Source organism: Ranitomeya imitator, chromosome 4 (genome assembly GCF_032444005.1).
Source record: "Ranitomeya imitator isolate aRanImi1 chromosome 4, aRanImi1.pri, whole genome shotgun sequence".
NCBI classification, from domain to species: domain Eukaryota; kingdom Metazoa; phylum Chordata; class Amphibia; order Anura; family Dendrobatidae; genus Ranitomeya; species Ranitomeya imitator.
This window is the reverse complement of record NC_091285.1, coordinates 121,386,509-121,413,417: the sequence shown is the minus strand read 5'-3', so window position 1 is coordinate 121,413,417 and position 26,909 is coordinate 121,386,509. Positions and strand designations below refer to the sequence as shown.

The 26,909-nt window shown below is 42.3% G+C and overlaps 1 long non-coding RNA gene across 1 annotated transcript in view; it reads left to right on the top strand.

The window, feature by feature from the left end:
- LOC138673968 (uncharacterized) overlaps window positions 1-16,388 on the top strand; it is an 810,033-nt gene extending 793,645 nt beyond the window's left edge. Inside the window, exon 3 of the long non-coding RNA XR_011320397.1 lies at window positions 16,128-16,388. This is a non-coding gene — a long non-coding RNA (uncharacterized lncRNA). The remainder of the gene's footprint in view (window positions 1-16,127) is intronic.
- Window positions 16,389-26,909: the final 10,521 nt, after the last annotated feature.

Below are 26,909 nucleotides of genomic sequence, written 5' to 3'. Positions count from 1 at the left end.
CGGTGGGGGCGGCCATCTTCCTGGGGCCGCGCGTGCGCAGATCGAGTGCTCTGCTGCACGGGGCTTCAGGAAAATGGCCGCGGGATGCCGCGCGTGCGCATTAGAGATCGCGGCGGCCATTTTCCCAAAGCCGAGATGCAAACTCGGCTTTGGGAAAATGGCCGCCGCGATCTCTAATGCGCACGCGCGGCATCCCGCGGCCATTTTCCTGAAGCCCCGTGCAGCAGAGCACTCGATCTGCGCACGCGCGGCCCCAGGAAGATGGCCGCCCCCACCGATGCAAGGGATTACAGCGCAGATCGCGCGCTGCTTGTTCACCACTACGCCACTACGCCACCAACGTAAAGCTGAGGAAGAACCAGCGATGTCACCACGCCCTCCCGACCTGACCAGCCTGATTGACAGGCGAAAACGGCGACTTTGGTAAGTTATTTCTCAGCATACATGGGGAATCGGGGTACACTACATACACTATAGGAACACACAGCGCAGGCCCTATTTAACAGTATTTATAGCTCAATCTCAAAAAACGGGGTGACAGGTTCCCTTTAATAAACTTTTTGAATATAGTTTTGATTTTTTTAGGTGCAGTCCCTAAAAAAATGGTTTTGCAAATTTTGTTGTAAAAATGAGAAGTCGCTGATCAACTTTTAACCCATATAACTTCCTAACAAAAAAATGATGTTTCCAACATTGTGCTGATGTAAAGTAGACATGTGGGAAATATTACTTATTAACAATTTTGTGCGATATGACTCTCTGATTTAAGGGTGTAAAAATTAAAAAATGCTACATTTTAAAAATTTTCACCAAATTTCTTCTGTTTTTTTTTTTAACAAATAGATGCAAGTCATATCAAAGAAATTTTACCACTATCATAAAGTACAATATGTCATGAGATAAGTCTCATAACCACCGGGATCCGTTGAAGCGTTCCAGAGTAGTGTTGAGCGACTTTTACTTTTATAGGATCGGGTCGGGTTTCACTTTTTCAAAAGTCGGGTCGAGTGAAATCGGCTGATCCTATAAAAAAGTCGGGGTCGGGGTCGGCCGAAACTCGAAACCCAATGCAGTGCATTGGGTTTCCAATGGTTCCCAGGGTCTGAAGGAGAGGAAACTCTCCTTCAGGCCCTGCGATCCATATTTAAGTGTAAAATAAAGAATTAAAATAAAAAATATCGCTATACTTACCCTCTGACGCGCCCTGGTACTAACCGGGAACCTTCCTTCCTTCGAATCAGCGCTTCCAGGACCTGCGGCGACTTCTGGAAATTGCCGACCCGTTTCGCTCAACCCTATTCCAGAGTTGTGATCTCATAAAGTGACAGTGGTCAGAATTGTAAAAATTGGCCTGGTCAGGAAGGTGAAAACAGGCTTTGGGGAGAAGTGGTTAAGAGCTATATATTTACAGAAGTTAGAGGAGCATGGAGACAAAAGAACACAAGTCGATGAAAAGGTGCAATGGTCTTGTCGGGCATGCCATGGAAGCAACACATTCCTGTGCTTGGTTTGAGCAGTCATGTTGTACTGACAGACTCCATTTAAACCAGCAGTCCCAGAAAAATTTAGAAGCATAAGTTCCTTAGTAACATGCATGTTATATAGTGTGTATGTGTTTATATACTTATTTATCACTGTCTTTTCTTGCTCCTCCTCTTGATATTGTGTAGAGATGAGCTAATTTGTTCGGATTCGGTTCCGAATATGACAGGATTAGAATATTGTTTTTTCAATATTCGTCGAACACAGCTGAACTTCATTAGAGTCAATGGGAGAAGAAATTGCCGAATATGTTCGGAACCGATCATAAGACATACATTCGGCATGAATAGTGTTCGAATATGGCCTGAATATGTCAAAATCAGATTTGGGGCCAAAATCTGAACAAATTCACTCATCTCTAATCTTGTGACCACATTTTAGATTAAACAGATCATACAGCATTTCCTTTGTGGACCAGAAGTTTATTTTCTCAATATAATTGTCAGTATTCCGGGTTTTCCAAGTCACCTTGTGAATAATTTTGCCCTTTGTTAAGATGGAGTTTGCTGTTTTTTTCTGCCCTACTTCCTGTTTGTTTGTTTAAAACCCGGGTCAGGTGTCAGTCTCTTTGCTGGATTATTCTGCATCTGTTTCTCCTTCAGCTCAGCTGCTTGTTCTACTATGCTTCTACCCGTGGCTCTGGACATTCTCTGGCTATGTAAACTACACTCTCAGTCTGTTGGCTTTGGAACTTAACCCTTCGTTCACTCCTCCTGGTAAGAACTCTGTTTTGGAACTGTGTTTTTAGAACTATGTTGCTGGACTGTGTTTTTGCTACTTAATCCTTCATTTACTCCCCCGGAGGGAGCTACTGGAAATTACACCAGTATAATACTTTAATATGAACTTGTTCTGGACTTACCCATGTTTATGCCACAACTGAGATCAACTTGAGAACTTGTTTCTGGACTTACCCGTGTCCATGCCACACCTGGGATTAACCTGAGGACTTGTTCTGGACTTCCCTGTGTTTACTACATACCTGGATTTGACTCTTTCTGCACCAACAGTGTTTTGGATCAGCACCACGTCACCTGTCACACTCACCTTGCTGAGGACTCTGCCCTAAGAACTCTTCCGATGTTCTGTATATGGTTAAGGGACTTGTTTCATTGTGGGTTATCAGTATATCGCTTTGGGTGTTATTGCTGTGATACAAATGCACTATTTGCACTAAAGAAGCCCGTCTCTGTCTGTTCATTGCCCCACGCTACCAGAATCCTAAAGTTCCTACAATAGTATTACAATAATCCTATGAGACCCACATGGAGGACTGCAAAGGATTATAATGGGAAAGTTATTCCGGTCTACACAAAAGATGCAGTGTGAGACAACTGTATTCAATGCGGATATATAGCGATGACAAGAATTGGAATGTAAACAGAAGAGAAAAAATCTATCAATGCAATCCCATCCTATAGTACATGACCAGCCACATCTGTGTATAGCCCCTCTTGCAGAACATCATTCCTTTCAGCCCCCAGGGCCAAGAGATCAAGTCAGGTTTGCTTTTTATTCTCTTTACTGGATTGAAAATTCTCTTTTCACAACTTTGAACAAAGCTGATTGATACCTCACAAACTTTATCCATGCATAGTGGAGTGGATTGCCCAGGAAACTAGGCTGAACCACATACATATATTGTATATTGGATGGGGTGAGCTGCATCTACAAACTTTTTTATGTTACTGACCAGACTAGATAAGCTGGACTTATTGACTGGAAATGGAAGCCAGAGGTTCAGAGGTTTAAATAGCAGACAGCTTTTTCCCAAAGGAAGGAATAATCTAAACCAGACAAAAATTAACCCCATAGCTTCCTCATTAAGTGACACTAAAAGTCCCTGGAATAAAACAGGACTGTCGCCGTCACCCACAATAAAGAAGCAGCTGAAGCACAAACATTTGGGACAAAAACCAACACAGATATTACATTAGCGATTTTCAGGTCTCACAGTGCCCAGAAGTAAACAGTGTAATGAGCCAGGAAACCAGAACTCCGAACACTGTAGTGGTTGTCTTTTGGTATTGCAATTCAGCACCATTCACTTTAATGGTAACTGAGGTGCAGCACTTGAGAATGGCCACCACACAGCATATGCTCTGACATCTCTGTACATGGTGTATAGCTTATTAACGATAGTGCTAGGTGCCAGACCCACACACATGAGATATCAAAGTCCTGGACAACTCCTATAAAATTAAAAGAAAGTGTTAAAATAACACTGGCACTAATACACTTATGTAAATGCAGTATGTTGTATGTTTCTAATTTGTTTTCTTTGACAGTTTGGCAAAATGAGATTTTCAGCAGGATTCACTGAGAAATATTTATTTGGTAGGCTAAGTGATTGAGCAAAAAAAAAATCACCCAAACTCCTGAAAAATAATATGTTTAGGAAAAGAATTCCATGTTTTTGTGTTGTAATTATAACCTTCTTTGATAAACGTCTCATCTATTTTTAGCATAAACCTCATAGACTACAAAACATAGAACAGATGCACGCAGTATAATAAGCTTAAAGCCATAAACAATCAGTAAAGTTTATAACTCAATAAAAACAATAGCGTGGTAAACAATTTATGAAACGTAAAATGTCAGTGTACAGTTGACATTTCACTACTTTCAATTAGTATCTTAGCTAAAAGTAGTACAGGGTTTCATAAAAGCAGTAAGTACTTTCCCAGATACGTGGTAGACAGCAGCCATGATTATAGAAACTGCTGGATATTATATTAAGTAATAGAAAAGCAAATTGGAGTGTGAATAAAAATATGAAGCACTTAGAGAATTTTTGGACCTTACACTGATTACAGCATTATGTTTTGCAGGACTGGCAGGGCTCACGGCAATAAAAAACACAATGACATGTCCTCGTGGACCATTTGAAAATGGCAGAATGCAGGCATATAATTCTTAAATTGATGTGATTTCATTACTCTTAAATCTGGGGTTTAGGCTGCAGTAAATCATTTGAATTTAATTTAATCTTTCTCTTCTGTGCCAATGAATAAGCAGCCCTTGGAGATAGTTGTTGATTTCAATACAAACTATTATTTGAATTATGCTTAGCTCAATCCTAGTTAAAGAGCTCAGATATTAAATTATTTTTTTTACTTTTCATTTGGTTTTGATCTTGCATAGAATAGATCTGAATGCAGCATTTTATTTTTCTTGTTCTGTTTTCTATGGTACCTGTAATTTCATTGGTCTCACGACAAGGATTATTATAATGAAGCAGTGTATTTTAGAATACTCTAGATATTACTTGATTTTTTTATTAAATTCTCCAAACTTAGATCCTAATAGCTTACACACATTTTGAAAATTGAATGTCATGAGCAGTTTCCTTGTATTTGTTCAATGGGATTGTGCATCAGAAGGGTAATGTAGTACACTCTTCCAGAAACAATGCCATATCTGTCTATGAATTGTTTTTGGCATTGAAGTTCAGCTACCAAACCATACAGCTCGTGGACAGGGATAGCACTGTTTTTTAAAGAAAACTACCATGATTTTCTAATGCTGTACAATCCTTTAACCCCTTCACAACATCTGACGCCCCAATACATCATGGTCAGGCAAGGGTTTTCGACCAATGACATATAGGTACATCATGGCGATCGTGCATGGCACAGGAACTGTGCACACTCATTTGGCCCCGGGAGCTCAGCTTAAGTAATAGCCAAGCTCCGACTGTCTGGCTGACCTCACCCTTCCAATCAACAACACCATGACATCATCGTGAGGGCCCTCGGGTTGTCATGACGACCTCTGGGTCTGCTAGCTGACATTGGTTAGACCATGCCAGGATCTTGGTCTTAGAGGCTTCTGTCAGTGCAGCACTGACAGTTATAATGGTTTGCAATGCATTTTTGCACTATTTAACCCCTTCAGTGTACACAGTAAAAAATAAAAAACAATGCAAAAAACTATGGTTTTAGTAATAATAATAATAACAATTTTTATTTATATAGCGCCAACATATTCCACAGCGCTTTACAAATTATAGAGGGGACTTGTACAGACAATAGACATTACAGCGTAACAAAAACACAGTTCAAAATAGATACCAAGAGGAATGAGGGCCCTGCTCGCAAGCTTACAATCTATGGGAAAAAGGGAGACACGAGAGGTGGATGGTAACAATTGCTTTAGTTATTCGGACCAGCCATAGTGTAAGGCTCAGGTGTTCATGTAAAGCTGCATGAAGCAGTCAACAGCCTAAGTATGTAACAGTACAGACACAGAGGGCTATTAACTGCATAAAGTGTATGAGAACATGATGTGAGGAACCTGATTAGGTTTTTTTTTTTTTTGAATGGGCCACACAGGGATAGTTAGGTTAAGGTGTTGAGGCGGTAGCCAGTCTGAACAAATGCATTTTTAGGGCACGCTTAACCCCTTCATGACCTTGGGATTTTCCGTTTTTCCGTGTTCGTTTTTCGCGCCCCTCCTTCCCAGAGCCATAACTTTTTTATTTTTCTGTCAATATGGCCATGTGAGGGCTTATTTTTGTGAAGCAAGTTGTACTTTTGAAAGACATCATTGGTTTTAGCATGTTGTGTACAAGAAAATGGGAAAAAAATTCCAAGTGCGGTGAAATTGCAATTGCAATCCCACACTTGTTTTTTGTTTGGCTTTTTTACTAGGTTCAATAAATGCTAAAACTGATCTGCCATTATGATTCTCCAGGTCATTACAAGTTCATAGACACTTAACATGTCTAGGATATTTTTTATCTAAGTGGCGAAAAAAAATTCCAAACTTTGCTAAGAAAAAAAAAACAATTGCAACATATTCCGATACCCGTAGCGTCTCCATTTTTCATGATCTGGGGTCGGTTGAGGGCTTATTTTTTGCGTGCCGAGCTGCTGTTTTTAATGATACAATTTTGGTGCAGATACGTTCTTTTGATCCCCCGTTATTGCAGAAAGGGGTTAAAACTGTGGGGATTTGGGATTAATCGTATTAACCTGGGTAGTGCATTCCAAAGAATTGGCGAAGCACGTGAAAAGTCTTGGAGATGGGAGTGGGAGAGTGATTATTGACGATGCTAACCTCAGGTCATTAGCAGAATGGAGAGCACAGGTAGGGTGGTAGACTGAGACCAGGGTGGAGATGTAGGGTGGTGCTGAGCCATGGAGTGCTTTGTGGATGAGGGTAAAAGTTTTGTACTGGAATCTGGAGTGGATGGGTAACGAGTGGAGTAGTTATTAAGGTAGAAGGAAGACTTTAAGTCCATCTAGTTCAACCCATAGCCTAACCTAGCATGCTCTAACATGTTGATCCAGAGGAAGGCAAAAAAACCCATGTGGCAAAAAGTAAGCTCCACATTGAGGAAAATGATTCCTTCCCGACTCCACGTATGGCAATCAGACTAGTTCCCTGGATCAACGCCCTATCAAGTAATCTAATATATATAACCTGTAACATTATACTTTTCAAGAAAGGCATCTAGTCCCCTCTAAAATTTAAGTAATGAATCACTCATTACAACATCATACGGCAGAGAGGTCCATAGTCTCACTGCTCTTACAGTAAAGAATCCACATCTGTTATTATGCTTAAACCTTCTTTCTTCCAGACGTAGAGGATGCCCCCTTGTCCCTGTCTCAGGTCTATGAATAAAAAGATCATCAGAATGGTCTTTGTACTGTCCCCTCATATATTTATACATTAAAATAAGATCACCCCTTAGCCTTCATTTTTCCAAATTAAATAGCCCCAAGTGTAATAACTTATCTTGGTATTGCAGACCCCCCAGGTCCTCTAACAACCTTGGTCGCTCTTCTCTGCACCCGCTCTAGTTCAGCTATGTATTTCTTATACACCGGAGACCAGAACTGTGCACAGTATTGTAAGTGTGGCCGAACTAGTGACTTGTATAGAGGTAAAATTATGTTCTCCTCATGAGCATCTATGCCTCTTTAAATGCATCCCATTGTTTTATTTGCCTTTGTAGCAGCTGCCTGACACTAGCCACTGAATGTGAGTTTGTCATCCACCCATACACCGTGGTCTTTTTCATTGATGGTTTTGCCCAGAGTTTTAAAATTAAGCACATAGTTATACATCTTATTTCTTCTACCCAAGTGCATGACCTTGCATTTATCCACATTAAAGCTCATTTGCCAGTTGTCAGCCCAAGCTTCTAGTTTACATAAATCATCCTGTAGATGTAATGACTGGCACAAGGTAGAGGCATCGGTGTAATGGTTGCAGTGTCGAAAGTAAGAAAAGGGTGAATTCTAGAAATGTTTTTGAGATGCAGATAAGAAGAGCAAGCCAATGATCAGATGTGGGGGGTGAAGGAAAGCTTGGGATCAAGGATGACCTTGAACATATATATACTGAGGGGAAAATGAGAGGTGTGAGGTGAAAATTAGGGGTGTGAGGTGAAAATGAAAAGGTGTGAGTGCAAAATGAGAGGAGTGAGGGAAAATAGTGGAGTGATCGGAAAATGACAAATGTTAGGTCGAAATGACAAGTGTTAGGGGGGAATGAGAGGAGTGAGGGGGAAAATAAGAGGAGTGAGGGGGAAAATAAGAGGTGTAAGGGAGAAAAAGAGAGATGTGAGGGGGAAAATGAGAGGCGTGATAGGAAAATAAGAGAAGTGAGGTGCTGTAACTTACCACAGATATTTACTATGCCCAGGCAACGCCGGGCTGTTCAGCTAGTACATACTATATGCATAATAAATAGATGATTTATACAGTATTTAATTTGCAGATATACAGTCCACGTGATGGCATGTCGGTTTTAATTTCGACAGATTTAATGACAGGTCTGGTAATCTTTATCATTATCTATGACTGTTGTTTTCCAATATTTGGCTTATAATTGGTCTACCAGGTTTTCATCATGCCTTAGTTCATATTTTGCTTAATAGAATCATGCAGTGTCATACACTGTATGTAAAATTAAGAAAAAAAATAACAAATAAAATTGAGGTGAAGAATAAAAAAAGAGAAAAAAGATTTTTTTAAAGTGTGTTTATTCAAGAAGCAGTGGCTTTTCTTAAAAGGTAAATGACAATGAGCTACAGTACCAGACATAGACCATAGCAAAACAACCGTCAATCTTTTTCCACTGGGATATGTGACAATAGAATGCTACACAATTCAGGTCAGTGGTTAATCGTCCAGAACTGTCGCTTTGCAGCTCTGCGGTCTTTGGTTGGATAGAGTTTGCATTTTTTCCCCATATTTGCAAGGATGTCTTCTGGGTACTTTAGTTTCCTCCCACACACCAAAAATATAGTGTATTGTGAACCCCACTGGAGACAGTGACTCATGACTATCTCTGTAATGTGCTGTGGAAAATGGCGGTGCTAAATAAAGCAAGATAATTAGATGTAAAAACTCTATGAAATAAATTGTAAACCCTGGCGCTTTCCAATTACTTCTTCATAGCAAGGAAGCAAGTTACAAAGATCCTGTAAAGCATCAGGGTTTGAAATACTGCTATACAGAGTTAACTGCCTGCTTTAATTAAATCTTCTGAATTATACAATGAGGTGGGAAGACAAAATCATTGAAATAAAAAGATTGAGATTTGTATTGTATTAATTCTCAATAAAGGAGGTCCAGACCAATTTTTAACTGTACCTTATTGCATCCTTATGTTATTTTTTTTCCCAAATTCATTGGTTCAAATACAATGGTTAAAAATATGAAGAGTAATCTTATGGTTTTTCATAGAAAATTAGTAGCAAGCCAACAAATTATAATGCTAGAAGATGTAGTATCACATGCCCTAACCCTCATCCCTGGACATCTTCTGGGCATCATGGATGGATAGCCAACCTTCTTCTTCCAGCGAGCCTACAGAGCTTGTGAGGCAGCAGAGTGCAAACATGCAATGCCACAATGGAGCCATGATTGACAATTTCCTTGCTGCCAATCTCAGGGCTGTTAACTCCATTGTCACTTACGCATTTTTAATAAAAAATCATCCTGCTGCACTCTGATGCTAGTGTTTAACTTCTTTACCCCCGAGGGTGGTTTGCACGTTAATGAACGGGCCACTCTTTACAATTCTGACCATTGTCCTTTTATGAGGTAATAACTCTGGAATGCTTTAATGGATCCTGGTGATTCTGACATTGTTTTTTTTAAGACATATTTTACTTCATGACAGTGGTAAAATTTATTGGATATGACTTTATTTTTGAAAAAAACTGAAATTTGGCGATAATTTTGAAAATTTTGCAATTTTCCAAACTTGAATTTTCATGCCCTTAAGTCACAGAGATATTTTCCACAAAATACTTAATTGGTAACATTTCCCACATGTCTACTTTATATCAGCACAATTTTGGAACCAAAATGTTTTTTATTCAGAAGTTATAAAGGTTAAAAGTTCTTATTTTTACAACTTTACAACACCATTTTTTTAGGGACCACACCTCATTTCAAGTCACTTTGAGGGGTCTATATGATAGAAAATACAGAAAAGTTACATCATTCTAAAAACTGCACCCCTCAATGTGCTCAAAACTGCATTTAAAAAGTTTATTAACTCTTCAGGTGCTTCACAGGAATATTTGAAATGTTTAAAAAAATGAACAATTAATTTTTTTTTCACAAAAAAATTACTTCAGATCCAATTTTTTATTTGACCAAAGGTAACAGGAGAAATTGGACCCCAAAAATTGCTGTGCAATTTGTCCTGAGCAAAATTGGCTAGAATTGAGATCAGATGCCATGTAGTGTTTGGAGAGCCCCTGATGTGCCTAAGCAGTAGAAACCCCCCACAAGTGACACTGTTTTGGAAACTAGACCTCCCAAGGAACCTACCTAGATGTGCTGTGTGCACTTTGAACCCCCAAGTGCTTCACAGAAGTTTATAATGTAGAGCAGTAAAAACAAAAAATCGTATTATTTCCACAAAAATGATATTTTAGCCCCATTTTTTTATTTTCCAAAAGGTAACAGGATAAATTGGACCCCAAAAGTTATTGTGACATTATTTCCTGAGTATGTTGATACCCCATATATAGGAGTTAACCACTGTTTGGGCGCATGGCAGAGCTTGGAAGAGAAGGAGTACCGTTTGATTTTTTTCAACACGAAATTGGCTGGTATTGGGATCGGACGCCATGTCGTGTTTGGATAGCCCCTGATGTGCCTAAACCATGGAAATCACCCACAAGTGACACCATTTTGGAAACTAGACCACCCACGGAGACCCACGGAGCCTACCTAGATGTGTTGTGAGCACTTTGAACCCCCAAGTGCTTCACAGAAGTTTATGACATAAACTTTTTTAGGCTTTGGGGTCAATATTCATGGCCCCTTACCAGCCTGAGAATACCAGCCCCCAGTTGGGAGCTTTAGCAAGGCTGGTTGTCAAAAATGGGGGAGACCCCACGCCATTTTTTTACATTATTTAAATATTTTTTTAGAAAAACAGCATGGGGACCCCTCTATTCTTGATAACCAACCTCGCTGAAGCTGTAGCTGAGGGTTGCAGCCCCCAGCTGTGAGTTTTGCCTGGCTGGTTATAGAAAATACAGGGAAACCCATGCTATTTATTAATTTATTTATTTATAGCCAGGCGGCAGATGATGAATACCCCATCAGCCGCTCATGCTGTCACTGTTATTAGCAGCAGAAGGGGTAGGCTGATGGGAGTAAAAGCCCCATCAGTTGCCGCCTGCTGTCTCTTTTATTACTTAAGTAAAACTCTCATTATTCTCCCCTACTTGCGCCAATTGCTGTTGCTGAGGAACAGTGCTTACTGTAATGCTTCTTCCCTGACACCCGTTCATGTGGTACTAATGCGGCACACGGTTGCCACTCGTATGCCACCTGTTTTACAAACACGGATACTGACATCTCCGGTACTGGAAATATCAGGATATGTGAAAGAGACCTTATAGCAGGTTTTTATCTTTGGCTGCTGTCACACACACTAAAAGACACTTTATATTACAAAAAATTGTTCTTGCATCATCACATTTTGAGAGCTATTATTTTTCCATATTTTGTCCCACAGAGTTATGTAAGGTCTTGTTTTTTGTGGGATGAGTTGACGTTTTAATTAATACCATTGATGAAGCATCTGCATGCCATAGAAGCTGTCAGCTCTGCACTGACAGGGAGACTTGCTGATCATGCACTGCGCATGTTCCCCAAGTTTCCTAGCTCTGATGATGACATCGGGTTGCCATGGTAATGAATGGGTACCCCTCGTCACACTGCGGAGTCTCCGATCCAAAGGCAGAGGGAGTGTCAGCCCTCTGTCTGCTTCCGGAATGCTGCAATCTAGTGATGGGTGTCAACTGTAAGAATCAGGTGACACCCGGCGGTGAATGCCCGTGCACCCCCCATGAGCGCAGACGACCGTGATGATGTAATATTCTGTCCACGGTCAGTTAGGCCCAGGTCACATGGTAGGAATATTACATCCAATGTCAGAAAGGGGTTAATGAACCTAAAACTCTTAGGACATCAATTAATGAGTACAAATATGTTTAGCAACACGCCGGCAGGGAGAGAAAACTCAGTAAAAAGAATATTATTTTCTCCAAGCATAACAGCCAAATACAAAAATATTAAAGTGAAACAGTTTTCTCTTATTATTTATATCTAAATTATAAGGTTACATTAAACTTAAGCCACTACTGCTGGAAATACTTCTTCCTTTAATCTCCGGTTTTGTTTCTTTAAGATGAGGCAGAATTATAGAACCCTAGAGGGCAAGTCTCATTAACTTTCTGCTGCTCTCAGTATTAACAGTTTACATGCACAATTAATTTTTGCCTCAAGAACTTACAATTCAATTTAGGTCGCAAGAAACATTCCCTATAACGCAGCTTATTAGACTTGTCAGTTTACAAGCAATTACCTCAAAGCCCAATATTAGCAAACGTCGTTTAGAGTCACATTGTGTAAAATGTATATTGCCAGGCGTCAGAATATTGCAAATAAATGACCCATTAGATCTTGTAGCTTCTATTCTTAAAATTGAAGTTAGAGATTAATGTATCAAAAAGGGTGCTTTTAATGTCAGCTTGATAAAAAGATGCATGAAACCCGTAAAACTAGACAAGGTGCAACGTATTGGAGCAAAATGAATGACTATGTTAAGAGCGCTGAACAAAAGACTATTTGATCATTTTATTTTATTATGCATATTAGGCTTCAAGAATTGTCATGAAAACAATGTCATGAAACAATATGACTATTTGTATCTATTCATGCTGATCTCAGGAGACTTCGTATCCATCACAAAACAGAGAGACTTTGTATCATTCAGACACAAGATTCCAGTTTTAGAATAGATAACAGTTTGCATTGTAGCAAAAATAGATTGAAAACTTCTCAAGTACTCATTAAAAAGAGATAAATGCTTTGGGAGCCTTTCAATGTACATCAGTAGACCTTGCTGGGCATTCCTCTGATCATCAAATGTGACTTCAGCAGTTGTAATCTACTAATAGTGCAAATTAACAGCTCATCTATGACTCAGTCTTTGGCCCATTTGTTAATCTAACTTGCAATCCCTGCAGCAAAAAGCAAACTTGATACAAAGGATTGTATTGATTAACATCACCGCAGCCATAATGTGCCAGAGTGCATGGGTGTAATTCAGCCTTTTCTAAAATTAATTGTAAAACAAATTGTAATTTGTAGCCTACAATTTAACTTTGATTTCTATAAACAACAAAATCCCCCCCAAAAAAGATAAAAACACAGTGCACATGCTAAGTGCAAGCACAAATAAATCCAAAGCAGCTTCCAAAAGATGACCTTTGTGTAACCATAAACCTTGTTATGGTTTACATTATTGGCATTAGTCTCAATGTGCATTAAAAATATACAGGGTATTATAGCGATCTCAACTTCATAGGACAGGTGGCAATAATGGGATTTTATCTTTAAGGCCAGTGTCACACTTGGAACTGCAATACGATAAACTCACGTGAGTCTCTCGCCTCAACATCTGGCACTTCCGCCATTATTCGGGAACGGAGCGTTCAGCTGCATAGAAACACATGCAGCTGCACACTCTGGTCCCGAGTGCCAGCGACAGTGCCAGGCATTGAGGCGAGAGACTTGCACGAGTTTCTCGCATTGCAGTTGCAAGTGTGACTATGGCCTATGAGTTGGGATCCCTTCTGTCATATCAATGGATTCTTGTCCTTATAAGGCTGGAGTCACACTAGTGTTTTGCATCCGACGCGAGAGCATTGGATGCGATATGCTAATGACGCTTGGCTCCTGCTCTGCTACAAGCAGGAGCCGAGTGTCATGTGTCTGTGCTCCGAGCCTCTCACACAGAGCGGATCAGAGTACAGTTGTGGAGGAGGCGGAAAAGCTAATTTCTCCATCTCCACCATTTCTGGGGTTAGTGTATAATGCACATCACTCGGATGATATCCCAGTGATGTGTGTTGTCTCACTCGCACCCATAGGCTTATATGGGTGCAAGTGAGCCAAGACGAAACGATGATGGGAGCTGCCCCATAGAGGAATACTGGTCCGAGTGCTATGCAATTTTTTATAGCATAGCACTTGTCCATATTATACGGTAGTGTGACTCCGGCCTAAGTGTAGTACCATACTGTCCCAATTATTTTTGACTCCCTGGTTACATACAGTCACTTCTTGTAAGGAGCATAAACATGGAGAGGCCCATTAACTGGATAGGTGTCTATGCTTGATGGAATTGGTCCTGAAGTCAAAGGCATGTATGGTCAGTTGTGTTTAAAGCCACCCATTTGCTGATTTTGAAATTATACTGTCACTTATATCAACTTCATTTAGGAAAATCTTTCAACATTGCGTTACCTAAATTAGGAACTACATTTTATGTTTCACATATCTGTTTTTTATTTATATGCGTGTTATCCCTTATGTTTTCAGATATATCACTGACCCATTAAAATCAATGTACCTTGTTACATTTTTGAGGACCGAATATTGAATTCCATAATAAATGATAATAAATACAAACCATTACCTTTATGCATGTGGCTGAAATCCTGGGCCATGTTTCAAAACACTGTAAGCTCTTTCAGGCAGTGAGTTACCAGTAATGAGTTGCTGTGGCACCTCGATTTACAGTACACCATTATGATTTATATTGATGTTGATCAGCGGCAGAGCTGTTATACTCATCTCTGCTCCTATTGCAACTGCTGACATTCTGGAGAACTCCAATCCAGAGAGTTTACTTCCGCAGTTCCGCAATCAAACATGATCTTAAAACTGTAGAAAGGACAGAGCCTCAAGGTAAAAAAAAGGGGCATTGCGACATAACAGTAGTACTGGCATCTTCATGGAGATGACTAAGGGTACCGTCACACTATACGATTTACCTACGATCACGACCAGCGATATGACCTGGCCGTGATCGTAGGTAAATCGTAGTGTGGTCGCTGGGGAGCTGTCACACAGACAGCTCTCCAGCGACCAACGATGCCGAGGTCCCTGGGTAACCAGGGTAAACATCGGGTAACTAAGCGCAGGACCGCGCTTAGTAACCCGATGTTTACCCTGGTTACAAGCGTAAAACTAAAAAAAAACAAACAGCACATACTTACATTCTGGTGTCCGTCAGGTCCCTTGCCGTCTGCTTCCCGCACTCACTGACTGCCGGCCGTAAAGTGAAAGTGAAAGCACAGCCGCTGTGCTCTGCTTTCACTTTACGGCCGGCAGTCACAGTGCGGGAAGCAGACGGCAAGGGACCTGACGGACACCAGAATGTAAGTATGTGCTGTTTGTTTTTTTTTAGTTTTACGCTTGTAACCAGGGTAAACATTGGGTTACTAAGCGCGGCCCTGCGCTTAGTAACCCGATGTTTACCCTGGTTACAAGCGAACGCATCGCTGGATCGCATCGCTAGATCGCTAGATCGGTGTCACACACACCGATCTAGCGATGACAGCGGGAGATCCAGCGATGAAAGAAAGTTCTAAACGATCTGCTACGACGTACGATTCTCAGCAGGATCCCTGATCGCTGCTGCGTGTCAGACACAGCGATATCGTAACGATATCGCTGGAACGTCACGAATCGTACCGTCGTAGCGATCGAAATGGTATAGTGTGATGGTACCCTAAGGCCCAATTCATCAAGATTTGCATTGTTCATGCGGGTCTTGATGAGGGGGCGTGCTGAAGTCAGATGCTATTGATTCATGAAGCGATGCATGCTTTTTCACGAATCTGGAGCATCTAATGAGTCTAATGTGCCAGCATCATTTATTGGTGTAAGATTTCTGGGGTTGGGGAACACCACAGCTTTTCGTGAATTAGATGGACTGTGGCATCATGTCCTCACCACATCTCATCCCACTGCAGCTTTCCCCATTATGCCACAGCTGGGAGAAACTGGTATGAAGACTTCAAATGTCACCAAATTTTGAGCACAACTTCAAGTTGCTCCTAAATTGTGTGACTTTTCAAAGCTTTACACCAGAATTCTGATGTGAAAGTTGTAAAGACTAGGGCCCTTAGTATTTATACTATGTCTTAATAAGCACCTGTGCATATCTTTTATAGTGTTAATGCATAATATATATTTGTATAATTGTTTAAATCCTTTCATTTTTTATTTCCAATTTCACCTTAGGCTGAAAGGATTTTTCCAAAATTCACTAAATAAAACTGCTAAGAACAAAATGGATATAAAAGATCGAAGACACAGATCTTTGACTAGAGTTCGCTGTGGAAAAGAATGTCGATACACCAGCTCATCGTTGGATAGTGAGAACTGCAGAGTGCCTACTCAGAAGTCATACAGCTCCAGTGAAACATTAAAGGCATATGATCATGAAAACAGAATGCATTATGGGAATCGTGTTTCTGACCTAGTTCACAGAGAGTCAGATGAGTTTCCAAGGCAAGGTACGTCTGTCTTACTGTAAAGGTGCCTGACCTTTCTGTCAGCTTATTACAATCTTCCTAAATGGATCTAACAAATTGTGAGTGAAACCCGGTGCTGTTATATTCTTTTTGCACCGATCTAGTAGACCGTACTGCTTCAGGGATACACTGCTTAACAACATTACTGTCACTACACACTGTGTAAATGAATTTTCCGATATTGGTTTAACAGTCAGAATCGTATCAGTAAGACACAGCAAATCTCAGTGAGAATGTAATTCAGTACCCAGTGATTAAGCGTCTGAAAAGAATTCCTGGCTCTATAATTTATTGAGCTAGCACTAGTTATAGATTAGAGAAGGTATCAATATTAATTAATTAAATTCGACGTTTGATTAGAGAATAGTCAATGGAAATCTCATTGATAATGCTGTAAGGAAAATGGTCCTGCACAGAAAAACAACATTCTACTGCCAGATCATATTTAGGATAAGAAAAAGTAAGGAGAAATATGGAATGAAAGCTTATCACAGCTGGCTAAGAACTAGACCAGCTTCACAGTTAAAACCAAGCCATATGCTTAATATGCATATGGATAATATTAGACGAGGGAGTATATAGTAATTGATGGGCAGGATAAGAAGCACGGATAATGTTAATAGAATGAGAAATTGCTGTATATAATTGTGTGCATTTCCAGTGAAGGTAAATGTATGTTGCTATAATTAGAGACTATGGTAGAATGCAAAAAAAAATTCTGGCTATTGAGTTTAAGACACTGTTTAAATTTTACAGTGCAGTGAACAAGATGTAAAAAATCCGTTTTGCATAAAATGGCATGGTGGTTTCTTTATTCTTCAGAGAATCTCATTGCTAACTTTTTTTAACTTCTAATTCTTAAATAGTATCTCCACTTATAGTATGTCCGAGGCAGTGTGTCATAGCAGAAATACAAAGAGTGGTACAGCCAGTAAAAGTAATGGTCTGATGACCCTAGAATATTCTTTGCACAAGGGGATTTTGGATTTGTATGACTGTAACTACTTATCTGTTCTGTCCTCACTAGCTGAGGCAGGCTCATACGTAGCTATACAGTCAGCTAAACCGCTATACCGGAGTCCAATAAGGAGACTGTGGTTGAGTCTGTGCTTTATTAAACGTAGTGGTATATTGATGCGGTGAAACTGTGAACAATGATACACATAGAATCAGTGCATGGCATAGAACAGATACATAATACACATGATATACATTATGCATAACATTTAGAAGGCTAGTGACTAGGGTTGAGCGAAACGGGTCGAACATTTTCAAAAGTCGCCGACTTTTGGCTAAGTCGGGGTTTCATGAAACCCGATCCGACCCCTGTGCGGGGTCGGCCATGCGGTACGCGACTTTCGCGCCAAAGTCGCGTTTCAATGACGCGAAAAGCGCCATTTCTCAGCCAATGAAGGTAAACGCAGAGTGTGGGCAGCGTGATGACATAGGTCCTGGTCCCCACCATCTTAGAGAAGGGCATTGCAGTGATTGGCTTGCTGTCTGCGACGTCACAGGGGCTATAAAGAGGCGTTCCCGCCGACCGCCATCTTACTGCTGCTGATCTGAGCTTAGGGAGAGGTTGCTGCCGCTTTGTCAGAAGCAGGGATAGCGTTAGGCAGGGTCCATTAACCACAAAACCGCTTGTGCTGCAGCGATTTGCACTGTCCAACACCACCCTCGGTGTGCAGGGACAGTGGAAGTTTTTTTTTTTTTTTTTTCCCCTCAGCGCTGTAGCTCATTGGGCTGCCCTAGAAGGCTCCCTGATAGCTGCATTGCTGTGTGTACGCCGCTGTGCAAACCAACTGCTTTTTTCAAAGCACAAATCCTCTTGTTCCTTCCTTTCTGCACAGCTATCTTTTTTGTTTGTCCACACTTTTTATTTCATTTGTGCATCAGTCCACTCCTTATTGCTGCCTGCCATACCTGGCTGAGATTACTGCAGGCAGGGAGATAGTAGCTGCCTGCCATACCTGGCTGAGATTACTGCAGGCAGGGAGATAGTAATTGTAGGACATTCCCTGTTTTTTTTTTTTTTTTTTTTTTTGGTGGGAGATTAAGATTGGCAATTTGGCATTTCTGCTAGAGTGCCATCCCTGTGTGTGCCATCTCTCTCACATAGTGGGCCATAGAAAGCCTTTTCATTTTTCTGTATTTTTTTTTGTGGGGTGTATAAATTCTCCCTGATAAAAATACAGTGGGAGATTAATATTGGCCTTTGGGCTTGTGTGCCAGTCCTGAGTGTGCCATCTCTCTCACAAATAGTGGGCCATAGAAAGCCTATTTTATTTTTTTTTGGGTTTTATAAATTCTCCCTGAAAAAAAGGGAGATTAATATTGGCCTCTGGGCTTGTGTGCCAGTCCTGAGCGTGCCATCTGTGCCAGCCCTGAGCGTGCCATCTCTCTCACAAATAGTGGGCCATAGAAAGCCTATTTAATTTTTTTTTTGGTTTTATAAATTCTCCCTGAAAAAAAGGGAGATTAATATTGGCCTCTGGGCTTGTGTGCCAGTTGTGAGCGTGCCATCTGTGCCAGTCCTGAGCGTGCCATCTCTCTCACAAATAGTGGGCCATAGAAAGCCTATTTAATTTTTTTTTTGGTTTTATAAATTTTCCCTGAAAAAAGGGAGATTAATATTGGCCTCTGGGCTTGTGTGCCAGTTGTGAGCGTGCCATCTGTGCCAGTCCTGAGCGTGCCATCTCTCTCACAAATAGTGGGCCATAGAAAGCCTATTTAAATATTTTTTTGGTTTTATAAATTCTCCCTGAAAAAAAGGGAGATTAATATTGGCCTCTGGGCTTCTGTGCCAGTCCTGAGCGTGCCATCTGTGCCAGTCCTGAGCGTCCCATCTCTCTCACAAATAGTGGGCCATAGAAAGCCTATTTAATTTTTTTTTTGGTTTTATAAATTTTCCCTGAAAAAAGGGAGATTAATATTGGCCTCTGGGCTTGTGTGCCAGTTGTGAGCGTGCCATCTGTGCCAGTCCTGAGCGTGCCATCTCTCTCACAAATAGTGGGCCATAGAAAGCCTTTTTAAATATTTTTTTGGTTTTATAAATTCTCCCAGAAAAAAAGGGAGATTAATATTGGCCTCTGGGCTTCTGTGCCAGTCCTGAGCGTGCCATCTGTGCCAGTCCTGAGCGTCCCATCTCTCTCACAAATAGTGGGCCATAGAAAGCCTATTTAATTTTTTTTTTGGTTTTATAAATTTTCCCTGAAAAAAGGGAGATTAATATTGGCCTCTGGGCTTGTGTGCCAGTTGTGAGCGTGCCATCTGTGCCAGTCCTGAGCGTGCCATCTCTCTCACAAATAGTGGGCCATAGAAAGCCTATTTAATTTTTTTTTTGGTTTTATAAATTTTCCCTGAAAAAAGGGAGATTAATATTGGCCTCTGGGCTTGTGTGCCAGTTGTGAGCGTGCCATCTGTGCCAGTCCTGAGCGTGCCATCTCTCTCACAAATAGTGGGCCATAGAAAGCCTATTTAAATATTTTTTTGGTTTTATAAATTCTCCCAGAAAAAAAGGGAGATTAATATTGGCCTCTGGGCTTCTGTGCCAGTCCTGAGCGTGCCATCTGTGCCAGTCCTGAGCGTCCCATCTCTCTCACAAATAGTGGGCCATAGAAAGCCTATTTTTTTTTTTGGGGGGGTTTTAGAAATTCTCCCTGGAAAAAAAAAGGGAGATTAATATTGCCCTTTGGGCTTGTGTGCCAGTACTAAGCGTTCCATCTCTCTCTCTCTCTCTTAGTCAGTGGGCCATAGAACGCCTATTTTTGGTTTTATTTGTTTTCTAAATTCTCCCTGAAAAAATCATTTTATTTTATTTGGTTTCTAAATTCTTCCTGATAAAATCATATTTTTATTATTTTTTTTTTTTCTAAAGTCTCCCTGAAAAAAAAAAAAAAAAACAACCAAAAAAAACAGTGGGAGATTAATATTGGCCTTTCTGCTTGTGTGCCAGTCTTGACTCCTGGGTGTGCCATCTCTCTCTCTCTCTCTCTCTCTCTCTCTCTCTCTCCAATTGTGGTCCATAGAAAGCCTATATTTTTTTTCCTTGATTTGGGTTCCAAAATCTACCAGAGAAAATAACTCCATCAATCATTGGTAGAAAAATATTGGCCTCTGGGCTTGTGTGCCACTCCTGATTCCTGTGTGCGTCATCTCTCAGTCAGTGGGCCATAGAACGCCTATTTTTGGTTTTATTTGTTTTATAAATTCTCCCTGAAAAAATCATTTTATTTTATTTGGTTTCTAAATTCTTCCTGATAAAATCATATTTTTTTTATTATTTTTTTTTCTAAAGTCTCCCTGAAAAAAAAAAAAAAAAACAACCAAAAAAAACAGTGGGAGATTAATATTGGCCTTTCTGCTTGTGTGCCAGTCTTGACTCCTGGGTGTGCCATCTCTCTCTCTCTCTCTCTCTCTCTCTCCAATTGTGGTCCATAGAAAGCCTATATTTTTTTTCCTTGATTTGGGTTCCAAAATCTACCAGAGAAAATAACTCCATCAATCATTGGTAGAAAAATATTGGCCTCTGGGCTTGTGTGCCACTCCTGATTCCTGTGTGCGTCATCTCTCAGTCAGTGGGCCATAGAACGCCTATTTTTGGTTTTATTTGTTTTATAAATTCTCCCTGAAAAAATCATTTTATTTTATTTGGTTTCTAAATTCTTCCTGATAAAATCATATTTTTTTTATTATTTTTTTTTCTAAAGTCTCCCTGAAAAAAAAAAAAAAAAACAACCAAAAAAAACAGTGGGAGATTAATATTGGCCTTTCTGCTTGTGTGCCAGTCTTGACTCGTGGGTGTGCCATCTCTCTCTCTCTCTCTCTCTCTCTCTCTCCAATTGTGGTCCATAGAAAGCCTATATTTTTTTTCCTTGATTTGGGTTCCAAAATCTACCAGAGAAAATAACTCCATCAATCATTGGTAGAAAAATATTGGCCTCTGGGCTTGTGTGCCACTCCTGATTCCTGTGTGCGTCATCTCTCACTCAGTGGCCCATAGAAAGCATATAGTTTGTTACATTTGTTTTCTAAATTCTCCCTGCAAAAATCATTTTTTTTTTTTGGGGGGGTTTCTAAAGTGTTCCTGAAAAAAATAAAAATAAAAAAAAAATAATAGTGTGACATTAATATTAACATTTGTGCTTCAGTGACAGTCCTGCGTGTGGGGCATCTCTCTAATTTGCAGCCACCAAAAAAAGAGTGTGTAACATTGGGCCTGATTTTCGCTGTGGTCTCACCAACCTGTAAAGGGGTAGCTAAATCATACTGAAGTTATAGCTCACCGTGTAAGTTGTGTGACTGCAACAAATAACGTTAGTTTGGTTACGTTTTTAAAACAATGAGGAAGTCTAGTGGAAGAGGTCGTGGCCGGGGGCGTTCATTGTCAGCTGGTAATGAGGGTAGTGGTAGTGGTGGAGCATCAGGTGGTCGTGGGGAAAAAAATATTGCACCTAAGTCTGGAGCTGTGGAGCCAGGTTCGTCGTCCGGCTACACAAGGCCTCGAACGCTCCCTTTTCTGGGATTAGGAAAACCGCTTTTAAAGCCGGAGCAGCAAGAGCAAGTTTTGGCTTATCTTGCTGACTCAGCCTCTAGCTCTTTTGCCTCCTCTCGTGAAACTGGTAAAAGTAAAAGCAGCGCGTCGTTAGTGGATGTTCACGGTCAGGGACAAGTCACTTCCTTGTCCTCTTCAGCAAAAACAACAACAGAGAAGAATGCAGCAGGCGACACAACGGGTTACTCCATGGAGCTCTTTACACATACCGTCCCTGGCTTAGAAAGTGAAGCAGTTAACAGTCCATGCCCATTACAAATTGAATCTGACATGGAGTGCACTGACGCACAGCCACAGCCAGACTACTATGCTGGTCCTTTGACTCAGACCACAACATTGCCCTCGCAGGGTGCTGATCAAGAATCAGACCCTGATGAGACTATGTTGCCCCATCACGAACGCTATACCACCGAACGACACGGTGACACAGACGAAGTTGCGCAGGAGGTACAAGAAGAGTTATTAGATGACCCAGTTCTTGACCCCGATTGGCAGCCATTGGGGGAACAGGGTGCAGGCGGCAGCAGTTCTGAAGCAGAGGAGGAGGAGGGGCCGCAGCAGGCATCAACATCGCCACAGGTTCCATCTGCCGGGCCCGTATCTTGCCCAAAACGCGTGGCAAAGCCAAAACCTGGTGGAGGACAGCGTGGCCATCCGGTTAAAGCTCAGTCTGCAATGCCTGAAAAGGTATCCGATGCTAGAAAGAGTGCAGTCTGGCATTTTTTTAAACAACATCCAATTGATCAGCGCAAAGTCATCTGTCAAAAATGTTCTACTTCCTTAAGCAGAGGTCAGAATCTGAAAAGTCTCAATACTAGTTGCATGCATAGACATTTAACCACCATGCATTTGAAAGCTTGGACTAACTACCAAACGTCCCTTAAGGTTGTTGCACCCTCGGCCAATGAAGCTAGTCATCAACGCAACATCCCTTCCGGCAGTGTAGGACCACCATTTAGCGCACCACCTGCTGTATCTGTGCAGGTATCTTTGCCAGGCCAAAGCAGTCAGGGTCAGGGAATCACCAGTTTCGTAGTAGGAAACACTGCATCTAGGGCACCGGCGGCAACAATACCATCTCCCACCGTCTCTCAGTCTGCCATGTCCACCGGCACCCCCGCTAGTTCCACGATCTCCATCTCTCCAGTCCAGCTCACCCTACATGAGACTATGGTTAGAAAAAGGAAGTACTTAGCCTCGCATCCGCGTACACAGGGTTTGAACGCCCACATAGCTAGACTAATCTCGTTAGAGATGATGCCCTACCGGTTAGTTGAAAGCGAAGCTTTCAAAGACCTGATGGACTACGCTGTACCACGCTACGAGCTACCCAGTCGACACTTTTTTTCCAGAAAAGCCATCCCAGCCCTCCACCAGCATGTTAAAGAGCGCATCGTCCATGCACTCAGGCAATCTGTGAGCACAAAGGTGCACCTGACAACAGATGCATGGACCAGTAGGCATGGCCAGGGACGTTACGTGTCCATCACGGCACACTGGGTAAATGTGGTGGATTCAGGGTCCACAGGGGACAGCAAGTTTGGGACAGTTCTGCCTAGCCCACGGTCTAGTAAACAGTTGTCTGTAGCCGTTCGCACCCCCTCCTCCTCCTCCTCCTCCTCGTCCTCCTGCAGAAGCAAGAGCTCGTCCACAGACCGCAGTCGCACAAACACTCCATCCGCACCTGCCACTGTTGCACACCAGGTCTCCCATTATGGGGCAGCTACTGGCATACGTCAGCAGGCTGTATTGGCTATGAAGTGTTTGGGCGACAATAGACACACCGCGGAAGTTCTGTCCGAGTTCTTGCAGCAAGAAACGCAGTCGTGGCTGGGCACTGTAGATCTTGAGGCAGGCAAGGTAGTGAGTGATAACGGAAGGAATTTCATGGCTGCCATCTCCCTTTCCCAACTGAAACACATTCCTTGCCTGGCTCACACCTTAAACCTGGTGGTGCAGTGCTTCCTGAAAAGTTATCCGGGGTTATCCGACCTGCTCCTCAAAGTGCGTGGACTTTGCGCACATATCCGCCGTTCGCCTGTACACTCCAGCCGTATGCAGACCTATCAGCGTTCTTTGAACCTTCCCCAGCATCGCCTAATCATAGACGTTGCAACAAGGTGGAACTCAACACTGCACATGCTTCAGAGACTGTGCGAACAGAGGCGGGCTGTTATGTTTTTGTGGGAGGATACACATACACGGGCAGGCAGTAGGATGGCAGACATGGAGTTGTCAGGTGTGCAGTGGTCGAAGATTCAAGACATGTGTCAAGTCCTTCAGCGTTTTGAGGAATGCACACGGCTGGTTAGTGCAGACAACGCCATAATAAGCATGAGCATCCCCCTAATGCGTCTGCTGATGCAAAGTTTGACGCACATAAAGGATCAGGCGTCTGCACCAGAGGAAGAGGAAAGCCTTGATGACAGTCAGCGATTGTCTGGTCAGGGCAGTGTACATGACGAGGTACCGGGCGAAGAGGAGGTGGAGGATGAGGAGGATGATGGGGATGAGTATATTTTTAATGAGGAAGCTTTCCCGGGGGCACGGGAAATTGGTGGCGTGGCAAGGCCGGGTTCTGGTTTTTTGAGGGACACAAGTGACGTAGATTTGCCTGCAACTGCCCCTCAACCAAGCACAACCGCAGATTTGACAACGGGAACTTTGGCCCACATGGCGGATTATGCCTTGCGTATCCTCAAAAGGGACACACGCATTACAAAAATGATGAACGATGACGATTTCTGGTTGGCCTGCCTCCTTGATCCTCGCTATAAAGGCAAATTGCAAAATATTATGCCACATGAGAACTTGGAACTAATATTAGCAACAAAACAATCAACTCTTGTTGACCGTTTGCTTCTGGCATTCCCTGCACACAGCGCCCGTGATCGTTCTCACACGAGCTCCAGGGGCCAGCAGACCAGAGGTGTTAGAGGGGCAGAAATCAGAAGTGGCGTTGGCCAGAGGGGTTTTCTGACCAGGTTGTGGAGTGATTTTTCTATGACCGCAGACAGGACAGGTACTGCAGCATCAATTCAAAGTGACAGGAGACAACATTTGTCCAGTATGGTTACAAACTATTTTTCATCCCTTATCGACGTTCTCCCTCAACCGTCATTCCCATTTGATTACTGGGCATCCAAATTAGACACCTGGCCAGAATTGGCAGAATATGCATTGCAGGAGCTTGCTTGCCCGGCAGCTAGTGTCCTATCAGAAAGAGTATTCAGTGCTGCAGGTTCAATACTAACAGAAAAAAGGACTCGTCTGGCTACCCAAAATGTAGATGATCTAACCTTCATTAAAATGAACCACAACTGGATTTCAAAATCTTTTGCCCCACCCTGCCCGGCTGACACCTAGCTTTCCTATGAAAAGGTCTTGCCTGTGGACTATTCTGAATGACTTTTCCAATCTCGTAATTTTCTTCACCTGATTGTCCAGCATACGACATGTTTCCACCTCACGAAATGGCCAAACTCCCCACACGGGGCCGTGCTATCGCCACTTTGCGCTTGGACCCTTGAGAGTGCTGTTTGTCTGAAGAGGTGGGTGTGGCCGCTTTTGGTCGACGGCACTGCCACTGGGTCCCTCATAGTACAATAAAGTGTCTCTGGCGGTGGTGGTGCGCACCCAACGTCAGACACACCGTTGTAATATGAGGGGCCCTGTGCCTGTACCGCCGGCCACAAGCCAGTTCCCCCCCCCAGCTAAAACAGTGCTCTACCACTAGCAAAATTATCTCTCACAGCTTCACCAATGTGTAGTCTAGGCGCTGACATCCTTCAATGCCTGGCACTGACAATACCATTGTTTTGACATTTTTGTTATGTTAGGCCTTCGAAGCCTGTCTGCGGTCCCTTCTTTCTACAACTACTACACTGACCAGGCCACTGCTGGCCGTGTTACCCTGGAACCAATTTAAAAGTGCCTACAGTCAGCCCAATTTTGTTATGTTAGGCCTTCGAAGACTGTCTGCCGTCACTCCTTCCACTAGACTTCCACTGACCATACACTGCTGCCCATGTACCCCTGGAACCAATTTAAAATTGCCTACAGCCAGCCCAATTTTTTTATTTTAGGCCTTCGATGCCTGTCTGCGGTCCATTCTTTCAACTACTACTACACTGACCAGGGCACTGCTGCCCAAGTACCCCTGGAACCAATTTAAAATTGACTACAGCCATGTGTTAATATTTTAGGCCTTCGATGCCTGTCTGTGGTCACTCCTTCCACTAGGCCTCCACTGACCAAACCACTGCTGCCCGTGTACCCCTGGAACCAATTTAAAATTGCCTACAGCCATGTGTGATTATTTTAGGCCTTCGATGCCTGTCTGCGGTCACTCCTTCCACTAGGCCTCCACTGACCACACCACTGCTGCCCGTGTAACCCTGGAACCAATTTAAAATTGCCTACAGCCATGTGTTATTATTTTAGGCCTTCGATGCCTGTCTGCGGTCACTCCTTCCACTAGGCCTCCACTGACCACACCACTGCTGCCCGTGTACCCCTGGAACCAATTTAAAATTGCCTACAGCCAGCCCAATTTTTTTATTTTAGGCCTTCGATGCCTGTCTGCGGTCCATTCTTTCAACTACTACTACACTGACCAGGGCACTGCTGCCCAAGTACCCCTGGAACCAATTTAAAATTGCCTACAGCCATGTGTTAATATTTTAGGCCTTCGATGCCTGTCTGTGGTCACTCCTTCCACTAGGCCTCCACTGACCACACCACTGCTGCCCGTGTACCCCTGGAACCAATTTAAAATTGCCTACAGCCATGTGTGATTATTTTAGGCCTTCGATGCCTGTCTGCGGTCACTCCTTCCACTAGGCCTCCACTGACCACACCACTGCTGCCCGTGTACCCCTGGAACCAATTTAAAATTGCCTACAGCCAGCCCAATTTTTTTATTTTAGGCCTTCG